At 37.3% G+C, this 18,555-nt stretch overlaps 1 long non-coding RNA gene and 1 other non-coding gene across 2 annotated transcripts; one reads left to right on the top strand and one right to left on the bottom strand.

Annotated features, from left to right (window-relative positions):
• Positions 1 to 302: 302 nt before the first annotated feature.
• LOC149015483 (uncharacterized) lies at positions 303 to 4,988 on the top strand. The gene is made up of 5 exons (XR_016173324.1): positions 303 to 835; positions 942 to 1,015; positions 3,455 to 4,180; positions 4,281 to 4,436; positions 4,534 to 4,988. It is a non-coding gene; the product is annotated as an uncharacterized LOC149015483 (long non-coding RNA).
• A 13,481-nt stretch (positions 4,989 to 18,469) lies between these two features.
• TRNAE-UUC (transfer RNA glutamic acid (anticodon UUC)) lies at positions 18,470 to 18,541 on the bottom strand. Its single transcript has one exon. It is a non-coding gene; the product is annotated as a tRNA-Glu (tRNA).
• Positions 18,542 to 18,555: the final 14 nt, after the last annotated feature.

Raw genomic sequence — 18,555 nt, 5'->3', positions numbered from 1 at the left:
AAGATTGATGCAGATAGCCACTATGAATGTTGTAGCTTCATTCTAGGATGACGTATCTAGCGGTTAATGCTACGATGGGAAATATAGACTATATAATGAACTACCTAACTATATATGTGATTGTCTTTAACTAAATATATATTAGTGTTTTTATTATTAAAAAAAAAAAAGAAAAAAGTGATTTTGAAAGATATATCATGCGTGCTCTTGTACGCCAGAAACCCTTGAACGAACTGAGCAAACCAACACTCTTCTTTTTTTTTTTTTGTCAAACCGACACTCTTCACTAGCTCCACCAATTTACTGCTCTTAAACCCTGAGAAGAACAGCTATATCCTTTCCATCCATTAATTCTCAGAACTCTTCCATGAACCCACATTCCAGCTAAATGTACCTTTCATTTGTCGACGAAGGCAAAGTGGTAAATGGAAGAAAAATCAAATAAGTACTTGTGGTTTTCGGAATGGATCGATATACGCATGGGATCAGAAGAATGATTCATAACCCTGATTTTACGACTGTTCGATCGTTAGTTGCCAACTGTCACGCCCCAGATATCTCTGTAACTCCCGAAGACGAGCCCTAATCCCTTTAAGCTACCTATAAAATGTCATTTTCAGATGCAAGGACGTCGCCGTCTACTCTAGCTAATGTAAAGTGGTTTTATATGAGATGGGTTTTCATCTGCATCTCCTCTGAGTGCCCCTTCTGATCTTCCATTATCTACAGTCTGATAGTTATGTTGCCAAACGATTCTGCTAATCGGTTCATCCTGGTAATCGATGATGCAGGGTTTTCGATTGAACAATCTCACCTCTGTCATTATAACTTCAGGGTATTACTCTTTTCATCCTTAATCCTTGCTCAATATGGTCTTTAAATTTCGTCATGCATGTGATGTTTCCATCTGAGTTAATCTTTTCTGATTTCTTTTTGGGTAGATTCTATCTCAGTCAATCGATGATATAGAATGTGTTTTTGCAAATCGGATCAATGATTTACCAGGCAAAATGAGGTTTGTTTCTCTTTTTCATGTTTTCCATGTATTTTCAGTTAGAACTATATTCTTTCTGTATGTTTGAGATTACTTTCTACAACTCATGAAGCAGAAAAATGCTAATTTATTTATAATGCAAATGCGAACAATCCAACACCAAATACAAGATACTCTTGCATCTAATAATTCTGGGGTAAAGTTGTCCTCAGTCTGTTGGTTAGTAAGAATCCCTTGACTCACATTTTTAGGATTCGTCAACTTTACAGCTGTTGAAATTATGGCAGAGGCTGCATTTTGGTGGATGCTATGGTGGTGGTGTATTTTTTTTAGGGTGGGACAACAACCTCACTATACATAGGTGAAAACTCAGGAGTCAAAAATATTACAACTACTATATATAATTGTTCTGCTTTTATAGCATAATTACTGCCTCCATTTGTCACTATTTTTTTTTTTTTTTTTGGGGGGGGGTGATAAACCGAATAAAGCAGAGAAAAGGGTTAACCCCGCCGGGGTGGGTTGGTAATCATGGAAAGTAGTAATCTATAACTGCCTCCACTTGTCACTATTGCCAGAAAAGGGCTCCTTTTGGCACTATTTGGCAATTGTTGTTTTGGGTATCCTCTCATTTGTCATATAATTAAGAGTTGTAGTATCATAACTGCAACAGGAGTGAATATGATAGTTTACATTTAGCAGTGGTAACATACAAGTGCCTTGGCCTCATCCACCCCTCATTTACTTTGTCCCTCCTTTTCCTCCTTATATGCCTTCTCTCTCTCCTCTCTGGTCCTTTCTTCTCTCAACTCTCCTCCTTTGGCCGAGTCCCCCTGCTCACCCCTCTTCTAGCCCTGATCCTATCATTATCTCCCCTGCCCCTCCTTCCCTTTCTCTTGGTCTAGCCCTTCCTCTATCCTTCCCTTTCTCCCCCCCGTTAGGTGCTGCCACAGTTGCCAGCTATTTTTGGTACTCCTCTGTTTGCTTATGCATATCAAAAGGCACTTTATTACCTTTCTTGGAGTTGTCTTTCACAAGGGAGATCACATCTTCTAGGCAGGGATTTTCCAAAAACATGGGGGAATTAGTGTTGTCTCCTCCATTGTTATTTTTCTCCTTGGTCTAGACCTTTGTGCTGTGCTCTAGCTCTTGTCTATTTTTGTGCTTTGTTGGTTTTGTTAGGGTCTCTCTGCCTTTGCTTGCTTGCCAAAGTGCCTTTGTCTGTCTATGTGGATCTATCAGGGGCATATTTATTGCAGCTTGCTTTCTCAAAGAGTCTTTGCTTTTTAAGAAATCTTTCTTCACAACTTGTGCAATGGCCAAGCAGTGATCAGTTTAACCTGATTGTTTGATGTGGGGACATTTGATCCGTATGATGTACCCATCCTCATTGAGAAACCAGAGAGACTACCTTGTTGAACCTGGAATGGGTTAACCAACTAGTAAATTCAGTGCATCTATGTTTTATCAGTTTTTAACTACATAGGTTGATCTGTGCCAGATATCCTGTGTGTTCTAGTTCCATGGATTGAATGTCAAAAAGTAGCATACCCAGGTTATGCATGAGTACTTCGGGCAGTGGGGGATCTGTGGATGTCCAGACAGGGAGGAACCTGGTCCAGTTTGATTTATATTTCAGTTGGATGTTACTTTATGCTCTGTTTTGTAGTGTCATATAGAGTTTGATTCTTGTATTGTCATTGATGGAATTATGATAGAGTGAGGATTTCACTTCTAAAAGTCGCAAGTTATTGAAGTTTGATTAGTTGAGTTTGAATAGGAGCGTTTGGTCCTTTCATTTATTCCATGTGGCCATGCAGCTAGAACTCATATTGATTAGATGAAATATAGATTGTGGTTTCAGAAGCTTGTGGATTTTGTGTCGCCTCCACCTCCCAAAGAAAAACAACTTTCTCCTAACGTGTTTTTTTCCCTTTCATTTCTTTCAGGCTTCCATGTCCTCCTAATCGGCCCTCCGGGCTTCCATGTTCTCCTAATTGGCCCTCCTCCAACTTGGTATAAGAGCTAACAGTCTCCTTCAATCCTTTGTTTGCATCTCTCATTCTTCCCAAACTTCCTTTCTCATTACTGTTCTACAGTAATGGTAACCTGAATTCTCCTTTCTTCCCCCCTCCTCTGTTTTTTTCCCATTCTTTTTTGGGCCTATTGTGATTCCAAATAAAACCCTGTCCATGGTTGTTTTCAAATTTAGAGTGTGTTGGCCTAAGGAAAATCTGGCTGATCTGATTACTGATGGAAAGGCAAAACAACAATTTTGGCTGACGATCTGTGGTGTATATAGGGACCTGATTATTATTCTGTTCAAGGCTTATTTAGTTTTGGAATTCTTTGTTTCTTATTGGTTTGATGCTGCATATTGTTTAGTGTTTGATTCTTCTCAGCACATTATCAAATTAGGTAGAAAATGGTTGGCAGACTGAAAAATGAAATTTTTTGCAGCAAAAATCCCTTAAACATGTCTCTGTTGCATGGTTGGACATCTTCTCACGCCCGCCATTTTGAACTTCCCACTTCTTGGGTTCTTAACACCAGCAGTGGGCACTCAACTATGTTACATGGTAGCTTGGTGGCCTTTGCTAGAAGTCACTGATGGATGGAGATGATTAGATCGATTTGAAGGAGTTGGCAGAGTCCAGGAAGCAGGGTGATAGCCAACCTAGAAACAGTGGGGAAAGATTTAAAGGAATTGGCTGAGTCCAGCGAGCAGGGTCATAGCCAACCTAAAAACAGAGGCGAAAGATTTAAAGGAATTGGTAGAGTCCAGCAAGCAGGGTCATAGCTAACCTAAAAACAGTGGGGGAAGTGGCTGTCATTCTTGTAATGTCTGCCCAGTGAGGCGAATTCGTCCTATCAAGGTAGCCTTGTACAGCCTGATTGACGCTTACTGTATTGTCCTACCCATGGCCCATAGTGTGGCATGGACTATTTAAATGGGTTTTGGTCTTACTTGTATTGAGATTAGCAATCCAAACCTCAGGTACTTGCATATATCTGGAAGATTCATTGCTATATATACCTCAATGATTTAAGACATTTAGTTCATGCGAGTTTCCGTGCATCATCAATTAAGCCTCAACCTGACCAACTGAAAACCAACAATTTAGTAACTTTCTGGGCTCTTTACTTGGTGTTCAAGAGCTTTACTTGGGAGGCTATTATATCCAGGTAATATATGGAACTTGTGGTTTTCATATTTAGTAGGTGCTAATTTGTAGAATTTTTTTTTTTTTTTTTTTCTTTAACTTCTGCTTCCTTTCTATTGTAGGCCTTAACTGTTAGTGATGTGGCGAGCAGGCTTCAATCTACTTATGCTCACTTGAGGAGCATCTCTTTCATGTTAAATGCTGAGGATGTGAAACAGATTTCAGTTGCTAAACATTTACTTACTGGCTCCCCTAATTTGCAGTATGTTAGTATCTAGGTAACTCATATATAGCTCCATCCTTCTTCCTATGTGTTTTTCCATTGTTCTTTGTTCTCATTAACTTATTTAATTTCCAGCTCTGGGGTGATAGCAGGTAAGAGTTTTACCTTTCCTAAGTCTGCAAGAAGCAAGATATCAGTTAGAGCTTCAACCAATAGACTCAGGGTTGTACATCTCTTTGATGTCCATGGCACAGATATTTGAGTTGGTCAGTGAATTATCACCAAGAGAGGGGTCAACTGAATTGTCACCAAGTTAAGGTGAGAGCTAGAATCCTTTCTTTCACACTCTTCTGGTAAGAATGTCTCAGGTGGCACCAAAATCAAGAAAAGACAGCAACGCAATGGACATGTTTTATAAGAAGTATTAGGTTGATGAGGACCATGGCTCGGTGCCCTGTTTAGGGTTAGTCATAACCCAAATCAAGCTGGGCTGACAAAATCTAATTTTGAGGCAAAGAAACCAGTGATATAGCACGGAAGGAGGCTGCTGGAGGAGCTGAGTGTCGCTTACAGTTTGCTGAACAAGAAAGTAATCCCATGATGTTCTTCTACCCATTTTATTGGTCTCCAGTTAGTTTAGTGATTCCCAGTAGGTGATTTATGAAGTTCTAAATAAGGATGTATTTTGAGTCCCTGATAATAGGTGATTTCTGAAGTCATAAATTGAAAGGGTAGACCATGCTGCTCTCCAATTTGTTAGTCCACAGTCTATGCTGCTTTCCAGAATTGTCGATCGACATGAAAGCAAGTACAGATCAGAGAGATTCCATGAGGTTTCTATTCCAGATGCTATATGGAATTGATCTTTCATTGGGGTTGCTCAAATCTGGTTTAGTAGTGACTTGTAATTTATAAAAATGTAACAGACCAGGATTGAGCTGAGATGTTGTTGAGATGTGTAATTGTTTGGGAGCTCTTTGTATATTAATTGATTATTTCTCTGTATGTATGTAAGGTTTTAAATTGTGGATTAGTGGTGTATGCAACAATCCTTGCTCATCTTTAATGGTGCTACTTCAAATCAAGGGGGCCCAAGAATTGGATTGAATTGTGGGTTAGGAGTTTGTTATAGTATTTCTGTTTCAATGGTAGAAAGAATTCAATGCTGTTTTTCTGTGTTTGAGTTTCATTGAGGGTGGGTTTTTGTAATTTCAAATAGTTCTTACTGGAACTATCTTGTATTAGAAGATCTTCCATGTTGAAGATTCACTACACCCTACTCCATGAAAAATGGTATTGTATGCTGTGGGATCTTCTGAGTTTTCTAGTGAAATCTGGAACTAATAGCAAAATATTTCTCCTTCTACTTACAAGGACTGCTTAAGAGAAGTGGAGTTTAAACACCTCTGAAACAAATGGGCTTCTGTCATGAAGGTTGTTGAGGGGAAAGCAAACAAAATGCTCATAAGCTAATGTATAAATTTCGAGTAAAATCTGTGAAAAAAAAATGAATTGTTTCTCTTTTGAGTATTGACTTGTAAAATTTGGCAATAGATAAAAATATGTGATGAAAGGTTTTGACTACTTCAACAACGAAAATGTTATTGTGGAAAGGAGATCTTCAAAGGTTCGAACCTCTGTCCTTTCACACTTTTCCCATTTTTTCCAGGTTCCTCTCATCTCTTGTGCCTATGAGCTGTAGCCATGCCCATAGCTTGCAGACGACAAAAAAACAAGGAAAATGTTACTATATTATGGTAACAGATCGATAATCTCAATCAAAATCTTCAAATTGAAAAGAAAAATTACTTAATTTTGTAAAATCTATTTATGTTACATCAGACATCAATAACAAGGAAATTGCAACTTATAGCAAGATTTTGCCAATTAGTTTTATTATTTATACATTTCATCCTTGTTCTTAAAAACAGAAAAATTGGAACTCAAACTCAATTAGTTAAATTTTTTCTTTAGTTCCAAAAGTGTTATTGTTATCATCTTTTATAACTAAATATTCCTATCTTCTTCTATGACCAAAAGACGCCGACCCCTATAACCGACCACTTGAGTCTCCCAAATATTTTTTTGGTGTTGTAGTTTTTCACTTTCTGGATTCATATTCTCTTCAGAAAACTTTCAAATGAAACTCCTTTAATCCTCTCATGATACATGTCTTACACGTCTTAAATTGCAAACACTGAGTCACTTGCCACATTTAATTTTATTGAGTAGGTTTTGGCTTCTCGGTATTCCTTAGATAAGAGTGTCAATTAGCATAACCAAGGGTAGTTGCAACCGCAATATGAAAATTTTGAGCAATAAATAAAGGGCATTTTAGTCAACTAAATGAATAATTCATTAATCCTAGAGTTTTTTTTCAAGGTGCTTGCTTAAGTGGGAGTTAAATTCTTGACTGCCCCCTAATATGTAAAAAATATCATGCCGCCCCCCATGGAATAATCCAATATTTCAAGTTACCTTCTTAACAGTAGGGCTACAACAAGGCCGAGTTAGGCCGGTTTTTGCAATCCCAAGCCTAGCCTATATATATTCTAATCTAAAACCATTCCCACCCTGATCCTAATTTGGGCCCAAGGATTATTGTCCACCAAACTCTTTTACACCCCCTTCATGTGGATCTCTTGAACCTCCAACTAATCCCTATGTGTTAACCTCATTCCTTCAAACCCTTATCCAAAACCCCAAACCCATGGTCCTCTCCCCGACCATTCGATTATTCAATAATCGGCCATAGCCATGCCCATTCCTAGCTCCTCTGCATTGGCTCTATCCCTTGGCCCTAGCCTTGATTGGCCACATGCAACTTGGCCCATCTTGTCCAAAGATGTCATATCTCTCGGGACCCGGTCCCTAGACTTGGCCCTAATTGGCCTATCCTTGTCAAGGAACATTGTGTCAACAACATATTGCCATGTCGCTGGCGACACGATTCTCCCCAGGGACTCGATTTATTCAAGTGTTTAGTCAAGTGTTTCTAGGTTCCCTTGTCCCATTGAGGCATTTCATCGAACACCTCTTTTCCAAGCTACTAACCAACAACACAAGATCACATTCAAATGTATTTATTTAATTTTTTTATTATTATTCAACAACAAAAATAGTTGATTTTGAGGAGAATGAACAACAAAGGCAATTTAACAATGTATGTAAAAGTAACGTTCAATACACTAAATTTAAATGGGAAAAAGAAAGCGTAAAATTAGGAAGAAGAAGAGTCAACAACAATAATGTGTAAGGGGTACGAAGGAATAGGTAGATACTTGATATGCGAACTATGATCCGTTTTCCATGGTCAGAATCAGTGAGAGCAAGCAGCAAGGACAAAAGATGAAAAGGGGGGATATATTAGAACACGATTAACCAGGAAACAAAAAACCTAGAATGCTTACCTCAATCCACCACACTTGAATATCGACCAGATTGGTTCTCGTTATGGCAAACAAAGTTAAAACACCAACGTCTTCTCCCGCCATTTCTCCAGCAATTTTGGTAGAATATTGGTCGATTGGAACTTGCAACTCAATCCACAATGTCAGAAAGAAAGAAAAAAATTTGTGTCCCTGCAACTTCAAAGATGAAATAGGTCTTTTTGTTGTCGATAACAATGAACAAATATACTAATGAAATCCAATTTGGGTCTCTGTGCTTTAAACACTAAGGGTATAACATTGTTTTGGCCATTTTGGTAATATGAAACCCGTTATTAGTCAATTTCGTTAAACTGAAGCTATTTTTGTAAACGTAAAGCCAATAATGGCTAATCTCCTAATTTTCCCATGTTATTTTTGCCACTTTAGTGACTAGACAACTGTTTTGGCCCAACTTAACCGTGACAATAAAAAATAAAAAAAAAAGGGGTAGTATGAAAAAAACATAACTCATTGCCAATTATATTAGTTTGGGGATCTTTCATTCGGCCCAGGCCCAGGCCCAGCTCCAGCCCAAGGTCATAGCAAAAGACTACATAAGACATCTCAAAAACACAGCCCAAACCTCCACTATGTGTTTGTGTGGAATTTTCTTTCCAGAAAAGTGGAGTTTCAAAGGAAGCCTTTAGATGGAGCCCCTGAAAGCCATCTTTGATGCTTGCAGAAGACCTCAGTTCTCTTCAATCTGTTATTTACCCCCCCCCCCCCCCCCCCCCACCCCACCCCCAAAAACAGAAAAAAGAAAAGAAAAAAGGGTTCTGTTCAATTCAAAGCTCAACTTTCCCAGTTTTCATGTAATTTGATAAAGCAACTACTTCATGATTGTTTGCATTTCAGCACATGCAAAGAAACTCGAATCTGCATCAAAAGAAGATCCCACATAATAAGTTTAGCTTTTTAAAAATCTGTTCTTCTTATTTTAGGGATATAAAGTAAGTCAGATTTCAAACTTTTCTGCAAAAGTAAACTTAGATAGATTTGTATCTAATATTCTAATGATTCAATTACAACAATAATCTCTTGTAAATACAATTCCAAAAGCCACCATCTTTGCAACACAAACTCTGAGACATCCTCTTTACCACACTAAAAACACAACCTCATTATGTTTGATGTTGTAATGCCATCTTAAATTTCATATTTGCCTTCTAAGAATCTGTATTTTTTTTCATACTCATGTTGTTCAGAGATCAGCCCCTTGATTTGTTGGGATGGAACGCACAATTACAAACAACAAAAGCAGAATATACACAAAAAATTTACTCTGATTCGATAAAATTGCCTCCATCTACTATAGAGAAGAAGAGATTCTACTATTTCCTGGAACTTCACTACTTTCACACCTTACAAAATGCTACCCTGTGTTTGTTAGGTTATTTCGCAAAGACTATTTATAGAAAAACCCAGACTTTAATCTTTCGTATAATTACAATTTTACTCAAAAATTACATGGATTTGTAAAATATAAAACATACTCAAACCAAGTATGATTGAAAACCAATGAAACAAAGCCAGAACTTGGCTTAAGAAATAGAGAAAGCAAGCAAAAGTGATGAATCCATTGCCAGCAAAACTTGGTTTTTAAAAAGGAGAGCAGGCTAGATTGACTAGTTGAGGCCATGAAATAAAGGACCTCATGCATTGGAGAAAGCTCTAGCTTTAATATTATAATGAATGTAGAAACATTCAGAGGTTGAAGAGAAGAACTTTAGCTATTTTGTCTCCTGCTCTGACCAACAAATCACCCAATTCCAGCACTGCCAAAACAAAGAAACTGCCTTTTGAGGTCAAGATTCCATATATAGATGCTAATGCATGCACTTGCTTTTTCAAGGGTTAGCCGCCAGGAAACATTCTTGGTTCTTTTATTATAAACTACTGAACTGCAGATTTTTCAGATCAATGACTAGGGTTTTGCTTTCTTCTCACATGTATTTGAATTTTGAAATAAATCAAACATTCTTCCTAGTGCAGCCACCATATTGACTATATTTCGATATTTACATTGTTAGTCAGTGTTTTCCTTTTCTTTTTCTTTTTTTTAATACTATAATAGTAGACTAAGAATGTGATGATCTCACCTACACCTAACATTTTGTTCATTGGAAGAGTTAATGGAGGTGAAGGTGAAGATATTTTTATTTATTGAAGATAGGTCAAAATTAATTAGCTAGAAGGTGTTAGGAATTGAGCGATCAATCACACACACAATCGAATAGGAAACAAAGAAAGAAAATGAGACATGGATTTTACCTTGTTTCACCTCAATGTGAGGCTACGTTCAGCATTAGATTTTTCACTATATTCAATATTCGATTACAAGAGAATATATATAAGCGCTTAGAAACCCTAAGCCACAACTATTCATTGGCCCAAGCTCCAAACTATAAAGAAAATTCAAGTCCCACAAAAACATGGACTATCTACAGGCTATGGGGTTGTTGCCCTCACACCCACACCAGGGCGGCCTCCTCAGACCCCCGCCTGCTCACCGGGGAGCGGGACCTCCGTGTCCGTCGGCAACACAATGTGAAGCACGAGCCATACTCAATAGAATGTGAAGGTGAAAGTAGTAAACATAAAAGCAAGGTTGGCAACACTCCTTTGTTGGAATCTTTATAGATCTTGTGGAATCATATTTAATATTTGACGATACATTCAATACCTTGCTAAAAAACCGATCCTTGCTTACCAACCACACATTGTCTAACCAAATCCAATTCTCTCTGGATACATTCCTCAAAAAATCCGATTCGTGCAGATTCTTCCCCCAACTAACGAAGAGATCTTGATGGAATTGCCACATATGAAATTGAGCACAATTTTGCAAAGAAATACCCCACTTCTTTCTCGAGAAGAGATGGGAAACATGCTCAATATCATTTGATTGAATAGTTGACTCAGTTCCTTCTTGTTTGAAGAAACCCTCCACTTCAATTGGTCTTTTTTCACCAAAAGATAATAGAAATGAACTTATCTTTCAATGTAAAGAAGTTCTCCAGTTGAGACCTCGAATGCTTCTGAGTTTCGACAATGTAAGCAAAAAAGGAAGGAATTTTGTAGCTTAGATGCATTACATAGCTTCATCATTCATCTTTTGCAATGGGGGACAACTGATCAAATGAAAGGTGATGCAAACAAGCAAGAAGACCCCCCAAAAAAAAAATTCCCTCAATTATTGGATTTTGAAATCTTAACTTTTATAATAAAGTGTTACTAATTTAGTGGACCTGATTGTACTATCATAATCATTCATTTTCTTTTCTCTTTATTGATTAACTATGATGTGTCTCTATTGAATGTTTTTCCCATTGTATGATTGTCATCAATAATTTGGAAGAGATGAAAACTCAAAAACATCCAAGATTTTTGAAATTTTACAAGTTTGACCCAAAAATGACATAATATTATCCATTTCATATATATGATCCTAAAATTTTAAAATATTTGCAGAAACAAAATAGATCATAATATTTTCATACACATACTTTGTTACCTATTCATTCATTTATTTTGTTGAACCACATGCATATTAGATTCTTTCACTTGATGGCTTTACCTTTTCACTGGGAAGGATTACAAGGGGCAAGAAAGTGGGGCACCACAGAATATCGTAAGGCCCACATCATAATGTAAGTTCTACTAACAAACACAGTAATCAAACTTTACTTAATATTGAAATTCAAGAACCTAACCAATTATGCTCTTAATTCAATCATGTGGAAGACAGGATAACCCCCGTGGGAGTTTGATATTTATTAGGGATAATTACTATTGCCCACCGAAAACTTTTTTCTAAAAGTCGTTTTTAGCAAGTTCCTCTCCAAGAATATAACGTCGTTTGCTATGGTTGAATGTTTAATCTCTATTTTCTTTTACAATTAATAATGTCCAATAAAATATTATCCTCATTAGGAAAATCTATGAAATATTTTCATGTTATTTTATCATCTTGCTAATAAAACCAAAAAAGACCGCACCATTTCACAGTACAAAATAGCTAACATCAAATTAGCAATAAATAAATAATAATCTATTGGGTAGAAATTTCTTAACGGTAACATTAAACTGAGTAAATAACAAATTAAAATACACAAAAATTGAATTACCATTTTTTTTAAACACCTCCAAGTAAGTCATTCGAAATTTGATGAGTTATCCCTTGATTTTCCTTTTCTTTTGCTAAAAGAATGATTAAGTTTGTTTTCCCTTTACTTATAATAATGTTAATATAAGTTAATTAAATAATTTAGACTATGGTTATTTATTTTAATTAAATGAAATCCATTTTTTTTTTTTATAATTTCTTTTATTGGACATGTTTCGTATAGGGGACAATAGTAATTTCTTATTTTTTTTTAACACATAATACACAAACAGTAAGGTGATTGATCGGAGGAAATGCCCTTCTGCTTAAAGAGTACGTTTAGATCTTTTATTTTTTAACCTTCCCCACACTTCGTGCCGTAGTAGAAGATTTGTGAAGTCAATCTTCATTTCACATTTTATTCCAAATGACACAATATTTGTTTTTTTTTTTTTTTTTTTTTTTTTCAGAAAACCCTCGGCGTTTTCTTCTCAGAATATAGGTTTCATAATGAGCCCTATAGAATTGGTGTTCCCATCAAACACCTTCAGGTAACCGCCAATGCGGTTACCTTGACTTAAGTTGCAATTCTAAATAATGTTTGGGCCAGCCACATCATAATTAAGAGAAGTTACAAGTTTTAATATTTATTTTTTTAATTAAATGAAATCCAACACATAATCCCAATGTGAAGTGATTGATGGCCCTTAAGAGTTCGGTTAGATCTTTTATTCAAGAGATCTCCTTGTTTATCACGCTTGAAGAAGAAACTGTTGACAAGATAGACCATAACTTAATTCCTTCTTAAATATTTACAAGTGGGGACACAATCTCTGGGAGATCCCCCCTCCGTCATGTTGAGCTAATGAGTCCAAAGAAGACAATATTTGTTTAATTTTATTTGAATTTTTTTTTCTTATTGAATATTACTTTTTTAAGAACATCATTTTCTGATTGATTTAACTTTGATGGATGGTTTGGATACCCATGTGTGCATGTGCTTGTGTGATTCATGCCTCTCAAAATATATAATGGTATGAAAAGGAAAATAAAAGTTGATAGATATTGAAAAATAAAAGGAGCCTAATTATCTTTAGATTTTCAACATCATAGAGATCTCTTTCAAAGTCCATCTTCTCCATCTCTGAAAGAGGAATTCTAAATTCTGACCTTAGTTTTGATTTATAAACTAATGAGAAATCAAGAAACTGAACCAGAATTTCAACCAAAGAATCAAAGGGAAGAAACTTATTATACCAGTAAAGTTTTTTTGGGTAAAAAAACCAGAATAAAGTTGGGAATGGAGAAAGTAGAAAAGTTTTAAACAACTTGGTCACGTATATGCATTTCTGTGGACTCTCTCACTTAGAAGAGAAGAGAAGGTTGATACGACAAGAATGGTTGAGTTGGATTTGCACTTAGATCATTCAAAAACCTAAACAACTAAAAAGTCATTTGGACACCATGACCCAAAAAGCATTTCGTACGTTCTTCAACCCTCCACATGACAATCATGATTCTTGCTCGTCACCAACTTCAATTGTGAGAGTCTCGTGTTGTTGGTCGCGGTCGGTTTGTTTTCACCATGACTGTTGTTTCCACTCATGTGACTTGTTATCTCTCCGCCCTTGTGGCGTGTTATCTCTCCGCCCTTGTGGCGTATATTTGTTCACCATTGTGGCGTGTCGTCTTTGTAGGTGTTTTTGATGGAAGATACGTATGTCGTATTCATTGTGCTTAATTGTTATTGTGGTTGTTACAACCATTATTCTAAGGACTTGGGCTAGACTCATTCCTTAGTTAGGATGACCTTGTCTATTGCATGTATGACATTTGATCAATTTCCATTCTTTGGTTCGGATCGAACCTTGTGTTTTCATGCATTTATCTTTTGTAGTTCCGTATTTCTTTTGATGTGTCTGTATTTCCTTTAAAGTTCATGAATTAAGTATTTCAGCTTGGTACCAAAAAATAATGATTCATGCTACATCATTGAGAGATTGAGATTTTTTATTAGGATTTTGAATGAGAAATCTCCACATCTTTCCCGTTTATCCGATTGGAGTCTATATATATGTATCTTATGTTTGCCTACCACATCATTGAGAGATTGAAATTTCCGATTAGGATTTTGGGGGGGGGTTTCCCTCCCCTCCTTTTCTTCCTTTTAGGAAAGGGAGAAATGAGCCCCCCCCCCCCTCTTCTTTTCCCCAATGGATTTATTTTTTTTTTTTTTTTTTTTTTTTCCCCCCCCCCCCAAAGAAAAAATAAAATTATAAAAAAATTTTTGGGGGGGAGTTTCCCCCCCCTCCTTGTCCTTTTTTAAAAAAGAAAAAGGGAGAAATGAGGCTACTTTAGTTTTCATTAATGCTAGGGTTTTACAATGATTCACAATTTATAGGTTTATTTCCACCGCCTTACCCTCTCTACTTGGGTACGGGTTATGACCCGACCCAATACAATTTAACACTCCCCCTCAAGTTGGAGCATGGACATCATGAATGCCCAACTTGCTAAGAAGAAAATGATATTGTTCTTGACTCAAAGCTTTAGTAAAAATATCTGCCACTTGATGCTTAGAAGAAACATAAATTGTTTGAATTTGCCGAGCTTGAAGTTTTTCACGAATCACATGACAATCGATCTCAATATGCTTTGTTCGCTCATGGAAGACTGGATTTGCAGCAATGTGTATAGCCTCTTTATTGTCACAAAATAGATCCATAGGTTCTGGATGCAAAATTCCTAAATCCTTAAGTAAATAGCGCAGCCAAGTCAGTTCACAAGTTGTCGTGGCCATAGATCTGTATTCCGCTTCAGCAGAAAATCGAGAAACAGTTGACTGCTTTTTACTCTTCCAAGAGATAGGACTTGATCCAATGAAAACACAATAGCCAGTAGTAGAACGACGAGAAGTGGCACAACTTGCCCAATCGGAGTCACAATAGGCATTGATGTGTAGGTCGCTAGCAGAAGATAACAAAATGCCTTTCCTTGAACAAGATTTTAAATAGTGTAAAATCCGAAATGCAGCATCCAAGTGAGGTTTTCTAGGTTTCTCCATAAATTGACTGAGAACTTGCACAGCATAGACAATATCAGGTCTAGTGACTGTGAGATCAATCAATCTTCCAACAAGTCTTCTATATTCTGTTGGAGTAGCAAGAAGTTCGCCATCTTCACTGTTCAATTTTAAGTTTAGCTCCATAGGACAATTGATGGGTTTGGATCCAAGTAGACCTGCATCATTAAGCATCTCCAATGTATATTTCCTTTGAGAAAGGAAGATACCTTTAGTTGACCGAGCAACCTCAATGCCAAGAAAGAATTTGAGACTGCCCAAGTCTTTGATATGAAAGCGACTATGAAGAAACAATTTCAAAGCATTGATGGCAACTTGATCATTGCCAGTAATAATTATATCATCCACATAAACCAAAACAATAGTGATGCTAGACCCACTGGAAGATACAAACAAAGAATAATCAGCTAATGATTGTTTGAATCTAGCAAGTTGTAGAGCAGAAGTGAACTTGGAGAACCAATTGCGAGAAGCTTGTTTTAAACCATATATGGACTTGTGAAGACGACAAACCAGATTATTCTCCCCCTTTCGGGAAAAACCAGGTGGCAAAGACATGTAAACTTCCTCATCTAGATCACCCTGAAGAAAAGCATTGTTAACATCCATTTGATAAAGAGGCCAACCTTTAATTGAAGCAATAGCAAGGAGGCATCGCATAGTGACTAATTTCGCAACAGGGGAAAATGTTTCTTGGTAGTCAACACCTTCAATTTGAGTAAAGCCTTTGGCAACCAAGCGAGCTTTGTAGCGTTCAATACAACCATCAGCTCGATATTTAATTTTGTATACCCATTTACACTGGATAGCGACCTTGCCAGGGGGAAGAGGTTGCAAGCTCCAAGTATGGTTTAGCTCAAGAGCCTTAATCTCATCAGCCATTGCAGCACACCATTTGGGATTGTGGGAAGCCTCAACAAAGGAACGAGGTTCAGAATCATTAGAAATACTAGAAAGGAAAGCACGGTGAGTAGGGGAAAAAGCCGAATATGAAAGGTAATTATTGAGAGGATAAGGGCAAGAAGGAAGAGAAGCAACATTGCATTGATAGTCATGGAGGTGAGGAGGAGGGCGAGTAGGACGAGTACTACGACGAAGAGGGACGCTAGGATCATCAGAGTGTGATTCTAGTAAAGAGGGGGGTGGGGTAGGAGGAGGAGGGGATACTGGATCATCAATTGCAAGACAAGGAAGGACAGGTGGAGAAGAGGTGTGGGGAGAAGGAATGGATTGAGGAAAGGAAGCATGCTGGTATGGAAATATCGTCTCATGAAATATAACATCCCTACTAGTGAATATCTTATGAGTGACAGGGTTATAAATACGATATGCCTTTTGCCCATATGGATACCCAACAAAAATGCCTGGAATAGCACATGGAGAAAACTTAGATTGATGAGGAGTTAAATTCTTGGCATAACATAAACAACCAAAAACACGAAGATGAGAATACTTAGGTGAAACACCAGTCACCAGCTCATTTGGGGTTTTCCCCTTTAACAGGGGGGTAGGGAGACTATTAATGAGATAAACTGCAGTTTGAACACATTCCCCCCAAAAAGTTAAAGGTAGATGTGCTTGAAAACGTAAAGCTCGAGCAACCTCAAGGATATGTCGATGTTTACGTTCAGCAACTCCATTTTGTTGAAGAGTAGCAACACAACTACGTTCATGAATTATGCCCAACTCATTAAAGTAAGAAGAGAGAGAGAGAAACTCAAGACCATTATCACTACGAAATTTCTTGACAATGCAATTAAATTGTGTTTTTACCATGGCATTGAAATTTTTAAGAAGATATTGAGTTTCAGACTTGTGACGCATAAGAAAAACCCAAGTACATCGAGAATAATCATCAACAATGGTAAGAAAGTAATGAGCACCAGAAAATGAAGCAATAGAAAAATCACCCCATATGTCACAATGTAAAAGAGAAAAAGGACAATTGCTCCGTTCAACATGAACTGGAAAAGGTAAACGTGACTGTTTAGCAAGAGGACAAATATCACAATGTCGAGGTGAAATGGTAACATCAGAAACACTTTGAGATAAAAAAATTGTGAGGAAAATGAGACGGATGCCACATGTCAAAACTATGTGAAGTGTGGGAAACAAAGGAAGCAAAATGACCATGAGCACGATAAAAGTAGAGACCATCATGCTTTTCACCAATCCCAATCACCCGTTTCGTGGTGAGGTCCTGAAAAACACAAAAATCAGGAAAGAAAATAACAGTACAATGCAGAGATTTGGTGAGTTGACTGATAGACAATAAATTATAATGAAAATCAGGAACATAAAGCACATCATGAATGTGAAGAGAAGAAGATAAGTGAGTAGTCCCTTTGTGAGTCACTGGGACAGATGTACCATTGGGTAGACGAATAGGTCTAGAATGAGCATAAGGTAAAACATTATTTAAAAGATGCAAAGAGTTGGTTATATGATTGGTGGCACCTATATCAATGATCCAATGAGATGAAGAAATTGAAGAACAACAAATAGAATCACCAGATAGATTAGCAGAAAGTTGAGGGCTTCCAGAATTGACAAATTGCATAAACTATTGGTACTGCTCAGCTGTGAGAGATGGGCTAGAGCTAGGAGCCACTGTAGAAGTTGCAACACTGGATGAAGAGGAACCTGAATCTGGCACTTTAGGAGGAAAACCGTGAAGTTTATAACAACGAGCCTTCAAGTGCCCTTCACGTCCACAATGATCACACTTAGGTCTTGATCAATGAGTGCCAGAAGAACGACTCGCACGGCTAGAATTATTGCGAGTAGCGGCAAGGGCAGCGGCATCAGGATGAGTAGGAACAGAATGAATAATCCGCAATTCGCGTTGTCGCTCTTCTTGAAGAACCGTAGAAAACACTTTATTGATATTTGGAAGAGGTTCTATGGCCAAAATCTGACCGCTAATAATCGAATAGCTATCATTAAGGCCCATTAAGAATTGAAATACCTTCTCTGCTTGCTGTAATGTTGTCAATTCCTTTAAGGCCCCACAAGAGCACTGCAGGATAATAGAAAGTGAAGCCAACTCATCCCCAAGAGCTTTCAATTTATTAAAGTAAACGGAAACGGAAGACTGACCTTGAATGTGGTTACGAATGGTCCGTTTCAAGTGATATATGCGGGTGGCATTCCTTTCAGTAAAACGATCTGCCAAATCATTCCAAAGATCATAGGCCGTATCAATAAAAGCCACTGAAGAGAAATAACATTAAGTAACCAAGATAAGACCATGTCATTGCATCTAATCCAAGCATCAACTGAAAGGTGGAGATGAAGGTTTAGATAAGGTGCCACATCATTGAGAGATTGAAATTTTTTATTAGGATTTTGAATGAGAGATCTCCATCTTTTTATGTTCATCATATTGGAAAAACTCTTCTTCTTAATTTGGGATTTTCGATTACGATTTTGAGTGAGAGATCTCATCGTAGTGTTTGCTCTAAAAAAATTTCCATTGCCGGGAATTGAACCCGGGTCTCCTGGGTGAAAGCCAGATATCCTAACCACTGGACGACAATGGAATTGGATGAATAAA

This window comes from Hakea prostrata, chromosome 5 (genome assembly GCF_041222555.1).
Source record: "Hakea prostrata isolate BN-2017 chromosome 5, UWA_Hpros_2, whole genome shotgun sequence".
NCBI classification, from domain to species: Eukaryota; Viridiplantae; Streptophyta; class Magnoliopsida; order Proteales; family Proteaceae; genus Hakea; species Hakea prostrata.
Note: the sequence above shows the minus strand (reverse complement) of the source record. Positions and strands in the feature narration are given on the sequence as shown.